This window comes from Papilio machaon, chromosome W (genome assembly GCF_912999745.1).
Source record: "Papilio machaon chromosome W, ilPapMach1.1, whole genome shotgun sequence".
NCBI classification, from domain to species: domain Eukaryota; kingdom Metazoa; phylum Arthropoda; class Insecta; order Lepidoptera; family Papilionidae; genus Papilio; species Papilio machaon.
The window spans coordinates 10,069,857-10,086,495 of record NC_060015.1 but is presented as its reverse complement, the minus strand read 5'-3'; the positions used below and the strand labels follow the sequence as shown (position 1 = coordinate 10,086,495).

Below are 16,639 nucleotides of genomic sequence, written 5' to 3'. Positions count from 1 at the left end.
TTATTCATCTATATCATTTTGTATTTTATTAAACAATTCACTCCGTTTGATTCATTTATCACACAAAATTATTTATACAATTTATTTAACATTCCACATATTCATTATTTTTATAGTTTTTTTATATCATTAAATTCTCTGTCATTCGAAATACTTCACATTCATCTATTGAAAAAAATAGCTTATTAATTTAAAATGTTATTAATATATGTTTTTAAACAACCCGATAATTAGTAAATCTTTTGTATTGTGTTATTCGAACTTTCATTACTTTAAGTGTAATTTTGTATCATATTCATGTTTTTTTTAATAATTTCGATATTTTGTACGTAAATGTTTATTCATGTGAATAGAATGAGGAAATAAATTGATCAATATTTTGTATCTATATTTATTACTTCCCTTTTATATGCATGAATTAGTTATCTCATTTGTTGTTCCTCAATATGGTATATAGTATGTAGAAATATTACCTTAACACTCTCAGTGACACTATGATTTTTACTTATTGAAGTGATTTCGGTAGCACTGAATGTGTTAAAATTCTTAGGCCACGTAACTTTTTTTTGGATTCTTAGGCAAAGGAAAAGTAATTATGAAATCAAATTATTGATAATAAAGAAGGTAATATTTATGGGAACTATAATATGAATTTTCCCGTCAATTTAGATTAACCCTTATAAGTTATTATTATTAAATCCAATCCACAATTTTTGAATATACATTATATGGTAAGTTAAAACTCTCATCGAATTACGAATACCAACTTACGATCTTTTTTATTACGTTGTTCGTAATAAAGTCTCTATTATAAATTGATACTATATTTTTTCTGTCAAAAAAAAAAGTAAATTAAAAAATCAATCCTGTATGTAATTAAATGCTAACTATTTAATTTTATAGTAAGGATGGCAACGACCTCGAAGGATATTCTTAGATCGTAAGGAAAATCCAGACGCAGCCCAGGAAATGAAACGCATCCTAGTATTTATATAAATCAACTACCGAGTAAAGTTTATTTTAAACTTGTATGGGTTATACCTAAGTATAGTAGCTGGCTACTTTACTATAAATTAGCTTTAATACGTATTTACAATTCTTGATTATTAAATTGAAATAATTATCTAGTACTTGATAAGATACAGTTAATCTTTTATTTTAATAGATAACGCAACTTGTTAATTTTGATATGCTGATAATAGAAATCAACAGAAGTGGACTGCAAATTCCTTGACCTTCTGATCAGACTCATCATTTCTCTCCTTTTTGACTAATAACCCTAAATTAATGTTTCCTTTTGCCATCATCGCTATAAGAACTAGTGACTATACTGAGAAATGGTTTACGAAAATATCAGAATGGATGTTTTGCAGTTATAAAATAAAAAGTTAGTCATTGTAGTAATATTTATTTTTCAAGTTAAAGAAAACTAAATTTTAAAATCGTACTCTTAGTTATTAGGTCATATTCGTTAAGATGTATAGCGGGAATTGGTTTCTAGGCCGAGAAGTAAATTCTGTTTGTGTAATTCAATGACTCACTACAACATTTATGTCTTTATATAGGTATCAATGTAATAAGCGAACAACCTTGTTACGGAAACTTTTAAATAAATAAAACAGTATTTAATTAACTGGATTTATTTACACTTTTTTTATACATATATGTAACTTTCTTTATGTGTTATAACGTTTTCTTTAATATTTTATACGTATCCTTGCTAATGAGATAACTTAAAGCTGATACAACTGTAGAAGCGGCTGTGACTCCGCAGAGTACTTGTAACGCGGGATGATAGTATGATAGTCAAACACGGGCGAAGCAAGTGTGGTACCAACCTGAAAAAGATAATGCTACTACCACTTCCAACACAAAAAAAATCAATGAAACAGACGGATTCGAACAGATTAACACATCGTAGTTGCACCTTTAAAATGAACCGAGGATGATAAAGTTTTGTTGTCACATTGCGTGAGGGAATATAAGTCTTTTGTAAAATGAGAGAGACTGTAATGAACGAATATCGACGAGCTTTATAACTATGTCATATACGACGTAGTCAACGGTTTTACTCAGGCCTGTGACCCTGAGGAGTAAGCAGGGTTTACGGATTTCCATTTAGCACGGCCCTGGCACAACTCTCGCTTCTTTCACATCTAAATATTAAAGAAACTAGTCAGTTACAAGTCTTATGAACTGTGTTATACATATTTACAAGGGCATCACCAGCCGATGATCTAGGATGAGCAAGTAGGAAAAAAATATCTTAATTTATTCCAAAGGTTTAGCTAGAGAATGGAAAAAAACTAACAAGAACTTATTAAGTTATCTATGTGGAACTATAGCAATTGTAAAGATCATAGTACATCGATGTAGTTTATATGACTGTTTTATAGATATTTTTTGACGGCCATGCGTATTCATTTAAATCACGGCATCTGACTCATAGCTCTTAGATTTGTATTCAAATCATCGTGACCTAATCGTTGATTAACATTTGGGTTGTTTACCAATAATAGCTGTATTGCTGTATTCACTTTACTAATGAACGTGGGTGCCAGTTGTGCAGTGGCGTGCGTCACATCGAAATATCTGCTCAAGGTTCTCTGAAACAATAGTTTGGGTAATTAGTGTTAATAATATAATAAATATTAACATATATTTGTTTATAAGGAAAATAATTGAACTCATGATTATCCTATATCATGGAGCGTCCTTGGCTCAGGGGTTGAGCACTTGTAATTTATAGGTCCTGGGTTCGAATCTTACCATGTTACCAATGTATTTTTCGATTTACATATGTACATTTATCTAGCATTCTTACGTGAAGGAAAACATCGTGCAACCTGCACATATCTGTGAAGAAATACGAAGATATGTGTGAAGTCATCAATCCGTACTGGACCCGCGTGGTCGACTATGATCTAGACACCCCTAACTAAGGGTAGGCTCCGAGCCTATCAGCAGGAGACATATAGTGAGATGATGATGATAATCATACAATGCAATGCTTTTAAAAAAAATACAAGTAGATTTACAACTAAGGGTTTCTTGGAACTTTTGAAAAATATAAGATTAAAAATACGACCAATTACAAAATTTCGCCCTAAAATGATATCATGGGTTTGTGATTTGTTCATGCGAATATTCAAGAAATAATAAGAATTAGATGTTTTATAAAATAATATAGCTTTCGTAAAAATTCTACCAACACGGCTATAATTATTAAATTTATCAAATTGCAATCTTGTTTAATTTACGGCGCAATATAAGCCTTTCAGAGTATTATGTAAAGGACGTCGAACGGGTTATTGGCAATATTTTGTCGTATTTAAAGTTTAACGATTTCGTAATCAGCAAGCAAACAGAGAATTTCGAAATGTATTACTTCGACTGGTATTAATTTGGCTTATCGTTGTGTGGCGGTGTGGTGTGGCGTTAAATTTTTTGTTAGGTCAAAGATAAAGTTTCCTACATAATGCAATTGTTAACTATCTATAAGATTGATAAAAAAAAACAAAGCAAGAAGAAAACAGATACTTAGTAGCTGAGAATTTTACTTCAACAGCTGTTAAAACGTTTCGTTGTTTAACATAAAACTATTAATGGCCATAACTATTTTCGGAAAAAAGATTCATGTCAACATTAAAATGTTAAAATATAGTCTATGGTTGGGGCTTCCTTCCGCGTCCGCATCGGGCTTACTATAAACACAAATCAATCAACAGTGTTATGTAACACTTTTACAGTTTTCGTATAAAATCTATCGACGACATATTTGCTTGATTGCTATTTTCGTCTAGTAGATTTATAATGTAGGTCAATTGAGCAAGAAACTGTTTACCAAGAAACTGTATTGTTTTTTTCGTTGTTATTAAATTTGTATAAAATTAATGACAAGCGAAAAATTTTGCCATTTCAACCAATAATTAAAAGTTTCATATCAAAAGGCATTTTCACTAATTCAGATAAATCTTTTGACTGCCTTTTAAAGCTATTGAAGGAAGACGTTACAGGATACTAAAATAGCATGCGTACATTAATGTACGAGACACATACGCAGACCATGTGCAGGCGTGACCTCATATTGTGCCAACTTCGAACAATGACATGCGTTAAAACAATGACCTTGTATTAATTGGAATAAAGTTTCAATACGAAATTACACTTGAGATCAACAACTTTACAATGAAATCTGTGTCATTTAAGGTTGTATTTTACTACGAGAATGAAACGTTTTTATTTCTAAACTAAATAGTTTCTCTTTTTTTGCAAAGACAATCAACGGGATGACCAAATGTTTTTGTATGACAATTTGGGCTATTGCAAACCTTTGAATAGCATTAAAGAGTTTCCATATTATGGTTTAAATTTCGTTCTCCGCCCGGAACCGCACTGCTATTTTTCGTTGTATTAGGAGGTTGGCCAAAATCCCAAAATCGAAAAAGGATACTGAGATTTAAAAATTTATAAAATCACTGAACAATGTGCATTGTTAAGATCCAAGCTCCTAGAGATAATAATGCAGTATATTTGCATCCTTAAAAAATATCCAATAATAAATACATTATTTTAATATATTTATCCAAATTTGTTACAAAATATTTATAAATAATTATGGCAAACCTCCTCATAAAAGATGAAACGTTGTGCGGCGCCTCTACGTCTTCGCGTTTAGGTAAATCTTACTAATATTATAAATGCCAATTTTTAGAACGATGGATGATTGTTTGAATGTATATCCAGAACGGTTCAACGGATCTTAATGAAATTTGGCACAGATGTAGAACATAGACTAGAAAACATAGGCTTAATAAGGTTTTTTTTTATAATTACGCGAGAAGGGAATTGCGGGCGACAAATCGTAATTTATATTTTCACCCTGCTCAATCAGCGACGTTGAGGCGGCAGCGATCGCGAGGCTGGTTGGTGTCAGGTAGAAAATAAATTGATGTGTCTGCGTCAACCTTAATCCTTACTATAATCTAATTAAATTTAATCCATATTGGTACTGTTGATCCCTTTAAAACCTTATTTTTCATTCACCAACATGTACATGTAGAATACAAAAAAGTGAGAACTAAATAATGTAAATATGAAGACTAAAAATATTGTTATTAGAAAATGAAACTTCACGGGTGTCAAAGAGGGGCAGAGAAGACTCAAAAGAAGGTAAAAAGAATAGAATTTAACTTACAGGTGGCGGCAGACTTTTGTATCTGATCACAAAACCGGCTGCAACCAATGCCACATCTCTAGCAATAATGAGTAATGTCAATGGAAGTGGTATAAGGTCTTGCCATGTCAGACAAACAAATAGTGTTGCCACCAAAACTTTATCTGCCATTGGATCTAAAAATGATCCCATTTTTGACGATTGACTTTTCCATGTTCTTGTTATCCAACCGTCAAGCTAAAAAAATTGTTACTTTAAATTAAGTACACTAAAAAAGAAAAAAATTAAGGAAGCAATATAATAATAGTAAAATTCAATGGAAATGAGAAATTATAAAAAACTTATTTAAACAATTTAACTTTTATAAGGCTGTTATCACAGAATTAATAAGAACTATGGTTGTACTATAAATTTAAACACTAACTTTACAAAATAAATACATAGACCATAAATGACATCTTAAGTCATAGAGAAGTGTTGATATAGTTTCTCTTTTCCATAAAATTTGACCATCATATAATGTCACAGGTATGTATGTATGTATGTATGTAAGGTAGTTTCATTTACATGTAGGGTACAATGAATAACTAATTTTAAAGGACAGGCAATTACATATGTATTCTATATGTCATAGTTGCAGTTAGTTGAGTTCATTGATGTTTTCAATTTATAAACTTTTGTACATAAAAACCTTGTTTACTAGAAATATGCATTTATCATGTCTTTGAAAGGACAAAAAAATACTTACTAGATCTGTGACTCCAGCAAAAACTAATAAGCCCAAAGCTAAGTTATAGTTATCCTGCAGAATGACATACCCCAAGTATGGAGACATGGTAATCCTTGTAACACACAAGATGTTTGGTATTGTGAATACATTTTCCCTCTAAAAAAGTTATAAATCAATCTGAGTCGCATATAGTATATAATATGTAATAGTATTTAATAAAATCGTAACATATTAATATTGAAATACCTCTACAACTTCTTCAATTTTCTCCTTAACTTTAGCTTTAGTTTCTTGTAAATCTTTTATGATGTAGTCTTTTTTTACTTTTATTTTCTGGCCAGTTATTTCCTTTTGCTGTTTGATTTCTTTAACCAGTTGAACGCCTTTTTATCGAATTCGATGTTCAGTCTCTTTTATTTGTTCCTTTTTATGCTCAAATGCATCTTTGAACTCTACTGCTTTTTTCTCTAAATCTAAGAAGTGTTTTTTACTATCTGACGAATAAACGCATACTGCTGATGAAAGTGATATTTTGTATTTAACTGGATTATTTCTATTCCTGATTACTACTGTGTGTACCTTTAGAGTACTATAAGTTTTATTAAAATAACCAACATTATTACGGCATAAGGTTTGTACCTGTTTTATAATCCTAAACTTCATAAAGTTCATTACAGAAATATTGTTTACTTATGTATGAAAACTAATATTATAAATGCCAAAATATTCGTAAAAAACGACTCATTAACGATGTGTTGTTCTTGATTGATTAACTTAGGTTTATTTATCAAATTTTACTTTATTTCTTCCCCCAACCCCCAATGATATATTTTTATATTGACGTAAACTGACACTGACGTAAAGTGTTATAATGCATTGATCTCTCCAAATAGACAGGCTATAAGATGTGGCTATTGTGATGTGTGTGGCTATTTAATTTTTGCCATTTTGGTGCTGACGGTAGCTGTTTATTGCAGTAGTGAGAATTAGATGTAATAATAGTGATAGAATTTACTGTCAGTAATCTTAACAGAAGCGTTTAAGGCGGAACGAAGCAAAAGCTATCACTTCAAAACAATCAATCACCCTATCCACTTATAGCATTCAGTGAATATATAGTGAAGCACAAGCAAAGGACCGGTGCCGGTGAGGCGCTAATATCGCGGTTGGTTCCAAAGAGCATAAATAACACAAAACAAAACTTAAAAGAAAAACGACATTACACAGTACAAAAAGGATCTTAACGATTTGTTTTCGCCGACACGTACACGGGGAAAGTGTACCTCCGTGAAGTTGGCCCCCTCACTTTAATTTTTTTAACTTTTTTTTACGCAAATCGTTTGAGAATCGTTTGAGAGACATTAAGAGAAAAGAAATATCGTTTGAGAGTTCCTACTTTCTCCGTAAAAACAATTTCAAATTCTAGTGTGAAGTTGGCCCCCTCACTTTACTTTTTTTTCTTTTTTTCAATGCGAATCGTTAGAGCGTCGTTTGAGAGACATTAAGAGAAAAGAAATATCGTTTGAGAGTTTTTACTTTTTCTGTAATAAATATTTTAATTCTGGGCATCGAAAGTTACAAATCGATTTTCCTTTTTTTCCGAATTAAATATGGCAATCATGCACTTGGACGTTTCAAATTTATTGTGTAGGTAGAGAATGGTAAGAGAGTGATTGAGAGAATAGAGAAATCGTTTGAGAGTTAATACTTTTCCTGAAATAAATATTTCAATTTCTGAATCGAAAGTAACAAATCGAACAATAATTCATGTACAAACAAACCTTTGTTTGTACATGAATTATTGGGCCGTACATTATCAGGTCGTGCATTATCGTGGCTGTACATTATCCAGACCGTACCGATATTGTACAGCCACGATAATGTACGGCCTGATAATTGGCGACCACTGGTCACGGAATATTAGGCCGTGGATTACTTGTACACGAATTATTTGGCTGTACATTAACGGTACGGGGGTGATATTGCACGGCCCGATAATTCATGACCACTTCCCTGATTGGTCAGCTCACCTGGTCTCTTATTGGTCAACAGATTATTCTGTCATTTATGGTTTGTGCCTCGTTTTGATTGGGATGAAGAAAAGAAATTTTGTTGCCACTATAACAAAAAATGTAACACAAATTATAACAAATACTTAAAAAATAATAAATTTGATTTAACGCAGTTTGATAGAATTTGTTTAGGAATTACACACTGTAAATTACTTAAATAATGTTTATTATTAAACTAATAAATTGATTGAACAACAACGTAAAATAATAAAATTAAAATTCTATCTCGTGCACGTATTTTCTCTACTGTTTTAAATATATCTTCCTTATAGAATCAACCTAATAGTGCAACAACCTCTTTCGATCCTCAAGAAGATCCCATTCACAACACTCCACCTCAATTTAAGACTGCACTAAATTTCTGAAGCAAGAATACCAATCTTTTAACAGACATATCGATGTAATAAATAAACGGCACACCAAATATATTGATTTTATTTCATTAAAAATTACAGTGACAATGTCAACGTAACAATTTCTAAATATAAAAATTATGAAAAATGCAAAGGTTGAAATAACACCACATCACCACCTTTAGGATCGCCGAAGAGAAGTAGCTTCATCGTTTCACACAACTTCATTACCTCCTGCAGGTTCTGAATTTTCCCGAGAAGAGTGCTCCGTCTACTGTTCTACGAGGATGTTTAAAGAATCTTTCATGCGGAAGCATTAATGATGGTGCATAATAATGATCTGATGGAACTGCTGGTAAAACATCCTCCCAATGACCTACGTCACGATTCCACAGACGAACCAAACACACAAGGATTCGACACTTCTTTAGACGACAGTTTCTAATATATGGTGAGGTTAATGTAGAGAAGTAACCACTGAACTCCAGTTGAAAGACATCTGAGAGTGAGAAAATTGTACGACCTTATCGGTCTTCACGTCGAGGGAGGACGTTGATGTTACTGGCGAGAGACGTGAGACAATGAATGACAATGACAAAAGAAAGGAAGAAAATCATATTGAAATAATTAAATAAAATTACTATGACGACTTGGTTGTTTATTTTGATTATTGTTAAAAGGAACATGTTGTAAAAGTTTAAAATAAAGTATTCGTTTGCATTATCGAAGATTATAGTGTGCCCAAGCAGTCCGTCTTTGAGTGAAGACGATGCTTTATCGCGGCAACAGCAACTCGAATTTTTCGCCGTATTTAGCATTAGAATTTTAGTACACATCTTATGTGAATGCCGTCAGGGGAAATGCAGCAAAGGAATTAATCGACGAGTAAGCTAAACAATCGGCAGTGTATATGCGCCAATTGCAGCTATGCACATGAAGAAGTCTCGATAGTTTAATGTTTATATGGTTTAAAATTAAAAGCTAAGCACAATTCAATTTTTTGGTCGACCGATAGTCAGTCGCTGTAGTGTGCTTACTTCAATACATGCTTATTCACATTATGTGCCGATTAGACTATTGTGCGAATAAGTCTCTTGTCTGCGGAGGCTTTTAGATTCACTTAACAATAATCAAATATTTCTTTTTTGTTCTGATGGAATTTTTAAAAACTTTATACTGTTTGTATCATACATTATCTGATTTATGTCATCGATTAGTAATTTTCGATTCCGACATTGAAATATATATTTCAGAAAAAGTATTAACTCTCAAACGATTTCTCTTTTCTCTCAATCACTGCCTAATCATTCTCTACCTATACAAAAAATTTGAATCGTCCAAGTGCATGATTGCTATATTTAATTCGGAAAAAAGGAAAATCGATTTGTTACTTTCGATTCCGACATTGAAATATATATTTCAGAAAAAGTATTAACTCTCAAACGAATTCTCTTTTCTCTCAATCACTCTCTTACCATTCTCTACCTACACAATAAATTTGAAACGTTCAAGTGCATGATTGCCATATTTAATTCGGAAAAAAAGGAAAATCGATTTGTAACTTTCGATGCCCAGAATTAAAATATTTATTACAGAAAAAGTAAAAACTCTCAAACGATATTTCTTTTCTCTTAATGTCTCTCAAACGACTCTCTAACGATTCGCATTGAAAAAAATAAAAAAAAGTAAAGTGAGGGGGCCAACTTCACACTAGAATTTGAAATTGTTTTTACGGAGAAAGTAGGAACTCTCAAACGATATTTCTTTTCTCTCAAACCCTCTCAAACGATTCTCAAACGATTTGCGTAAAAAAAAGTTAAAAAAATTAAAGTGAGGGGGCCAACTTCACGGAGGTTCAACTGCGTAACTACTTTAAAACAAACTTATCTGACCCATTCTTGCCCACCTGAGCTTTGAGACTTTAATAAAATTGGTTGTCTTGTCTTAAATTCTTGTGTTGACAAACTCTCTTGACCAATCTTCTTACTCATTATAAATGCGTAAGCATAGGTGGGCACAGTTAATCAAAAAGTTAACTTCGTTAATCGTTAATTCGTTAAATAAAAATTTAACTTCGTTAATCGTTAAAGCGTTTAATTTAAGAAAATTTAACGCAAGTTAAAGTTAACAGTTAAAGTTAATTTTGGTTTATATTACGAGTATAGGGCGCAAGCGGGAAATGGCCATACGAATAATCTCCGAATCATATGGACTGATTTTGTCGAGACTTTCAATAGAACTTAGGCTATGTTTTTACTGCGCTTACGAAATCTCGGGCGAGCGCTAATCCTATCTATAGTTTAGTTATATAATATACTCAAATAAAATTTTGACGATTGGGGTGATGTACTACTGCCTGTACGATATTAATGACATAGCATGCACTAGTTACACACACTTATATACTTCACTGACAATGATGGACAATTGACCTTTTCAGTCATTTTTTTATCGACCATCCAACTTCACGAAATTAGAGAGCTAACTAAATTTAGACAACACAAGTTTTCTATTAAACAGTGAGACATACTCGTATTATGGTAATATTCAAAAGAATATCAATCTCAAATCTCAAACAAAATGCAGTAAGAAGGAACAAAAACGTAAGTATGTTTAATACATCTCAAATATAAAATGTCACCTATTTACTTCGGCCGACACCGACTGCGAAATAACATTAATTATACAATATAGATATGTTACAAGAAAGAAGAGAACTTTCTTTAGAGTTTAGAGGGTTTTCATGACATTATTTTGTGTTCAGTGCATTTTGTTTGAGATTGTTTTTTATGTTTGTAAAGGTCACTTGTGCCGACGACATTTCATATATTAATTTTAGTATAACACAATTTAACATTATTTCACTAACATAATTATTTTATCTTTTTCCTCATTCTTTCTCGTTTTATCGTATACTTTTTTTTTGTAAACAAACAAATTATCTTCGCTATTGTCTTTGCGCAGCGCACGTGCATCCCCGACCATTAGAAGGGTTGGGGCCATAAATCCATCGAGTTCGTTATCGCATTCTCTGTGCGGGCTGTCCATTTGATCCTTTGTTCATATTTTTAAAGTGCAAAATTATTTTTCGTTGACCATGAAGAAGCCCCAAAAAAACAAACGACGGTAATAAACACCTAAATCCCTTTTGTTTTTGAGGAATGTTTATTGCGTGCACATTTCGTCTTTCGTATTTTTAAATTTATTTTTCATTGTTTGTTTCTTATCTACGCAATGACAAAAAAATCCTATTTGTACGCTTTTTCAAATGAACCATAAACGATTTTTTTTATATTTTTTGCTGTCTTTAAACTTCAATATTAAAATAAACATTTTCGTCGCCAACAAAGTTTAGTTGTAATTTAGTTACGACGTTGAAGAGTTATGCACACTTGATTATTTTGATTGCAATTCAACGCAGTGTTTATCTTTTTTACTAGATTTTTGCGTTTCACGTATAAGACAAAGTGTATGTATTTAGAATAAAGTACTTTCGTACCTTATGTTGATTTTATAACAAAATCATGTTCTAAAAAAAAGTGATGTTAAATAAATGAAAACCAGTTTTAATGTGAATAAAATGTAATATAGACTTTTCGAGATATTTGTGTAAATGTGAAATAATTAATAAGCTTTGAAGGTGTCTAGCGCCTAAACTTCGCAATATTTGATAGAGGTAAGTTTGGTTAAATCGTCACTATTTTCTAACAAGGATTCTGCGGTACTCTTTTGATCACGTCTTTCCCGGCCGCTCGGTGTATTGTATAACCTACATACACTCGCACTCGCTCGTTCTCTCTCGTTCTCGGTCACCATTCGACTCGCCGACGGTCCCCGAACATAGCCGAACTTACGAATGTAGCCTGATGCTTAATTTAAATAAAATGACAACACGTCAATAAGTGTCTATTGTTACAATTAACGGACTAAATTAACGGAAGTGAAATTTAACGGAAGTTAACAAGAGCGTTAACACTTTTTGAATTTAACTTAAAAGTTAATCCGTTAAGGAAAATGTTAACTTCGTTAATTAACGATTAACGGATTAACGAGTTAATGCCCAGCTCTGTGCGTAAGTATTGTTGGATGGATGTTTGTTAGAACGGTTACGTGGATCTCGGTGAAATTTGGCATAGATTTAGAACCTAGTCCGGAAGAACACATAAGCTACTTATTTTCTTTTTAATTCCACGCAGGCGGAGTCTCGGGCGACTGCTGGCGTTCTGGAATTACCTTGTAACGAACATCCATCATGCATCAAAACATTCGTACTTATAAGTGAGATTAAAGCAACACTTACTGCAGCATTACTTACTGTAAAGAAGTAAAACTGCAAATAAAGTTTTAAAATTTATTAACCAAACAAATGCATCTCAAAATAATTTCAAACGCATAACTTATAAAACTAATTCGACGTAAATTTTGCACATAACTAAAAAATTAAAAGAAGAAAGTATTTTTCCTTTAAAAAACAGCTAATAACATATTGTTAAACTGTTATTTTCAAATAATTTGAAACAAAATTTAGAAAAGATAAGAACAAGTCCATAAACAAAAATATTCTATTTCTTTGTTTCCAACCTCTTATGCTTGAAGAACTTTCAAGGTCTTGTCTTTGCAGTATCCTCCTTCGCATTTGATACAATTTCCTGAGAATTAAACATCAGTTTAGTTTTGCCACAAATAAATCGTATTTATGCATACATCCTGAATATAATGAAAAATATTATCTATAAATACCCATACAGAAGGTTCTAGATTAATTCAATTTTTACCAAGTCTATATTTAAAATTATTCTCTATTATTATTTTTATATTTTGTTTTCATAACAGAAAAATTTTTTTAGATGTGAAACATCTATAGGATCACTTGTAAACCGAATTGTTGGCGTGGCGACGCTGGCCGTGGCGACGGGTCGCCACGCTATACTGAGGTATACATATATATATATATGTAAGGCAAAAGGAAGACAAGATTCAAGAAAGGTAATAAAGTTTATTTAGTAAGAAGAACAAAAAATAAACAAAAGGACAGACAGAGACAGACACTCGCGAGGTAACCTACAACGACAATGAACTATGGTCCGAGTCAGCGTCCGATACAGAGCACTGCCCAAGCGCATAGATCACAGTGTGGTAGGAGAGGGGTGCGTCAATTAACGGAGCGTTCGTTCCGATGCGGAAGCGGCCGCTGCGCGCAATCGACTGACTTTCGCGGTTTTTTTTTTTTTTTTTTTTTTTGACTGATTAGTCACTGTTTGCCTTGAGGAGGCATTTACAGTTTCACCGGGCTTGAGGTGGCCGGGCGCAGATGGCGCTTAGCCTAAACCTCGTTTAAGAGTAACTAGGCTCGAGGGCTCCCTCAGGAGCCTCGGCTCGGGCTGTTACTTCGTTATTATTACCGGATTGGGGGACTTTCGCGGGCCGCGGCTCCGTATTTATACCCGCGGCGCGCGCGCACTCGGGTGTGTTCGGCGGCTCTCGGATACCGCGCACACACACGTATACATGACGTAGTTCGACGTGTTACATATATATATTATTTTAATAATATTATCTTTTATGCATATTACTTGTTCACACACGATGTTTCACATCTGCCAGGCGTCCCATGACGGCTCACAAGTTTTTTTTTATCTAACTCGAAGCGCCGCAAACGAGTAGTCAACTTACTTGTGGCATTTGTTGCTTTTGAATTTGGTTCCTTGGTTCAATGCGATTGGGTCGTTTTTTCAACGTGGCCATTTGCGCACGCGACAGAGTTTCGCCACGAGACAGAGCAGCGAAACAGCGCTTCACTGCCGTCTCCTATACCATATGACGCATCTTTAGTTTTATAAGTAACACAAAATAAACTTTTACCATATTATTTTTGTTGTATATTGCCAATGTATAAAATTTGTTTTGTGTACGGATAGATAGTAAGAAAATATTCTATTTTGATCCTAATTTTTTTTTTTTATATCATAAGTTGGCAAACGAGCGAGCGGCCACCTGAATTCGCCGAAATAGCGAAGCGACCGCCGCCCATAGACATCCGCAATTGCAGACGCGTTGCCTACCTTACATCAACGGAGGAAGGGGCACACAAAATGAGATAATTTCCCATTCCTATGCATCGTCTACTCTGACAAATCTACTTCTAGAAAGAGGACTAAGATTAGGCAGCATTAGCTCTGCAGATATGTTATACGCTTGAGATTTGTTAATTTTACATAGTATTTTGACTTACGTTTAGTATATCGTCATCAGAGCTAGAGTCGGAAAAGATTTTAAACAAACTATCGGGACTCCAGGCAGCCATGGGCGCGGTGGGCGCGGTGTATGTTATCTTTTTTTTTTTGAAAAACACTCACTAGGTGTGTTTTCATGTTTAGTCAATGTAAAGTGAAAATAACTAGGTGGCGGAGTTGACGGAGGAAGTGGCAGATGTGAGCAAGAGACTTGAGTGGGAGAAGGGAGAGAACAGCGTTTTAAAGAAGAAACATTCCAGTGCCATAAAGGTAATCCCATATACCGTCGTTTAGTAAGTGTATAAACTGACTATCTGAATATTTCTTATACTATTCCAACTGCACTACGCTTGTAATAATGGGTTTCGAACCCACGACCAATTGAACGGATGTACGTACAATTAACCATTAAGTTATTGGCGCTACATTATTTTACAATTTATCGATTTATAATCTGACAGTTTTAAACTAAGATGAAGCAATAACTTGTTAAATTATAAATGGGAATGTTTGGATGGATGGATGTTTGAAGGTATCTCCAGTACGGGTCAACGGATCTCGTTGTAGAACATAGTCTGGAAGAACACATAGTCTACTTATTAAGTTTTTTTTTCATTTCCGTGCGGGCAGAGTCGCGGGCGACAGCTAGTATTTTTTTATAAAATGTTAATTGTCTAGGAATTGAATCGTGAACTGCAAAGAGCATTGAAACGCAGCGAGCAACTTGAAACCAGATTGCAGAACGACGCCGCCTCCAATAGAACTGGTACGTAATGTTCATTCATTCACTCGTTCATTTATCATTCAACTATACAATCCCGACGTTTAATTTGTGTTCGTTCATTTATTATTCAACAATTCCATTCCATTCATTTATTCTTTCATCCATTTATTATACGAAAAAACTACTTCAAATGCAATTTGAAATGTCTATTTATTTTATTTCGCCAAAATAGCGAAAACGTTGCCCATACACATCTGTAAATGTCTATGGGTAATCTATAATTTATACACCAGCTATCTATAATAAAATAAATAAAATAAAAAATAAATGGATAAGTTTAATCGTACCGAATGAGGATATGTCCCCTTCTCTGTCAAATTCATCTCCCTTTTCTTATAATAATAATGGATGGGAAGTGGACTAAAATAGTTTTTAACTTTACTTAATTTTACTTTTATAACTACGTTATAAAATTTCGGAGCGTCGGTGGCTCAGGGGTTAAGCACTTGGGTTCGAATCCCGCTCATGTACCAATGTGTTTTTTGATTTTCGATTTACATATGTACACTAACTTTCGCCCGCGAGTCCGTCCGCGCGCAGTTAAAAAAAAATGAAAAATAGATGTTGTCTGATTCTCAGACCTACTGAATATGCTCACAAAATTTCATGAGAATCGGTCAAGCCGTTTCGGAGGAGTACGGGAACGAAAACTGTGACACAAGAATTTTATATATTAGATTTATCCGATTTACTTACGGTAAAGCAATACATCTCTGAGATCTGCACATATCTGAGAAGAAATTCAAAGATATGTGTGAAGTCAAGGTCTAGTCACCCCTAACTTGGGGTAGGTTCCGAGCTCCTCAGTGGTGACGTCACAAAGCTATAGTGAGCTGATGATATAAAATTTCAGGTTCCGTAACTTCATTAAGCAGTGGTGAAGGTGCGCAAAGTGAAGAGCGCGCACAAAATGGCTTGCCTGAATCTATACCTGATGTACAGGTCAGTTTAAACTTATTTTTTCTTTAGCTTTTAACTTTCTGTTACTGTAAAAAAAAAATTCTAAATAGGCATGTATATATTTTTTCACAGATAAAGTATCCAAGTCTTTTTGAAAAATTATTCGTCAAGGTTCGATTTAAAATTGTCTTGTAGTTGAAATGTATATTTTGTGTAATTTAGATAAATTTCGTATATATTTTGTATTTACATAGAGTAAATCAACTTTATAGATGCAATAGTTACGTCTGATGTGTGCGGTGCGGAGCCGAGGCCTAATTTTACTCCTCATTCCCTTTTATTATAAGGTATGGGAAGGGGAATTGAATTAACAGGGGAGTGGACTCATTGA

At 33.4% G+C, this 16,639-nt stretch overlaps 1 pseudogene; it reads right to left on the bottom strand.

Annotated features, from left to right (window-relative positions):
* Positions 1 to 1,680: 1,680 nt before the first annotated feature.
* On the bottom strand, positions 1,681 to 6,990 carry LOC123723253 (annotated as a pseudogene).
* Between the last annotated feature and the right edge of the window lie 9,649 nt (positions 6,991 to 16,639).